This window comes from Choloepus didactylus, chromosome 3 (assembly GCF_015220235.1).
Source record: "Choloepus didactylus isolate mChoDid1 chromosome 3, mChoDid1.pri, whole genome shotgun sequence".
NCBI classification, from domain to species: Eukaryota; Metazoa; Chordata; class Mammalia; order Pilosa; family Megalonychidae; genus Choloepus; species Choloepus didactylus.
Window position 1 is genome coordinate 201,783,501 of NC_051309.1, and position 1,943 is coordinate 201,785,443.

The 1,943-nt window shown below is 40.3% G+C and overlaps 1 pseudogene; it reads right to left on the minus strand.

The window, feature by feature from the left end:
- Nucleotides 1–399: 399 nt before the first annotated feature.
- On the minus strand, nt 400–977 carry LOC119530615 (annotated as a pseudogene).
- Between the last annotated feature and the right edge of the window lie 966 nt (nt 978–1,943).

The following is a 1,943-nucleotide window of genomic DNA, read 5'->3' on the forward strand; positions in this document are numbered from 1 at the left end:
TATATCATTACAGATATAAAGTATAATGGTTCAACCTTTTAATGCTTGACAGGAAAGAATCATGATAAAAAGTTCAATATGAAATCATTTCATTATAGTAGCAATATCTAACATTTGAAATGCATCCATACTCTTTTGTAAAATCATATTAGAGTCAAATATATTTATTTTCACATCTGTTATAACTGCTATTGCAAAGGAGAAATACTGTTGTCTTATTTTCCAAGAGATATACACAGAGCAATTTTTTCTCCAGAGAACTTGTGCAAACTGATAAAAGATCTAAATTCTTCACATAAAATATATAAAACAGGAGAAGCCTCTTCAGATTTATTTTTTGAAGTCTGGAATGCTGGCACTTTCCAATTAGGCAACAGTTCTTCATTCATGTAATCTGGCTCAGAGCAGCTGCTTACTGTGTGTCTGAAGCAGCAGACATGATTTCTTTTTAGGCTTCTTCTTTTCCACTGGTGTTTTTCTATTTATCTATCTGACCAGATCATAAAATATCTCATTAACACGATCTTTGACTTTGCAGAAGATTCTAAAAAGGCACAGTTACACAACTGTCTTGCTAAATTCTGACCCTGTTCTTTGCCAATTACTCACTCATCTTCCAGGTTGCACTTATTGCCAGCCAAAATCATAGGAACATCTTCTGTGTCCTTAACCTGTAAAATCTGTTCCCTCAAGTCCTGTAAGTCATTAAATGTAGACTGAGCTGTAATAGAATATACTAGTGCAAACCCTTGGCCATTCTTCATATACAAATCCCTCATCACTGTGAATTGCTCTGTCCCTGCTGTATCCAGGATTTCAAGCATACACTGTTGGTAATCTACTTCAGTTTGCTTACTGTAGGAATCTTCTATCGTTGGGTCATATTTTTCAACAAAAATTCCCTGAACAAGTTGAACTGTTAAAATAGACTTCCCCACGCCTCCAGAACCAAGGACCACTAGCTTGTACTCACGCATGGTGTTGGTCTGTTTAAATACTGACAATTCCCCTCCGCCTGGTGCCTCCTCCACTTTCTCCTCCTCCTCCTCCCTCCTCTTGGTCATGGATCCTGAACAGCTTTTTTTTTAACTTTGATGAGGTCCTATTTACCTATTTCTTCTTTTCTTGCTTCTGCTTTGGGTATTAAATCTAAGAAACCACTGTCTAACATAAGGTCCTGAAGATGCTTCCATATATTTTCTTCTAGGAGCTTGATAGTTAAAGCTCTTACATTAAGGTCTTTGTTCCATTTTGAGTTGATTTTGATATGGGTGTGAAGTAGAGGTTCTTTGTCTCTTTTTGCAAATGGAGATCCAGTTTTTCCAGCACCATTTGCTGAAGACATTATTCTTTCAGGGTGCAGGGTTTCCCTGTCTTTCTGAGCCTGTGTCTTGTCCTGGGCTTTTGCTTGTTTGTTGTTTTGGTGTTCCCCTTTTCACATGAGTTTGGTTGTTCCTTCTGTTTCCCAGAAATCAGACCTCCCTCTCCCCAGTATTGTAAGCTAGTAGGTCTTTGTCTCTGACTGTCTGCCTCTAGTTTTTTGTTTTTGCTTTTGTTTTTGCTTTTTTAATTCCTTTCATTGTCTCATAATGCTGTTGCTTAGAGGACAAATTCTGCAAGGACGGTCACCCTGGAGAGGACTTTCTCAAGTCAGTCTTTCCCAGCCCAAACAGTGTCAGGAACCCACTATAAGGGGAGCAGACTGGCTCAAAAGTGCCCTGGAGAGGGGGTCAGGAAGGGTGCCAAACTTCTCCAACGGCTCCCCAGAGATGAGCTTTCCTGGCCTGCCCAGCCAGTGCAGCACTTCAGCTAGCTGTTGTCTGCAGCCCTGAGGAAGTGTTGCATTTTTAAATCTCCACTGCCCTCACCCCTGTCCCTGCAGGGTCAAAACAATGCCTGCTGCCACCTTTGTCTGGGATGGGTTGAAACAATAGACTAGGACC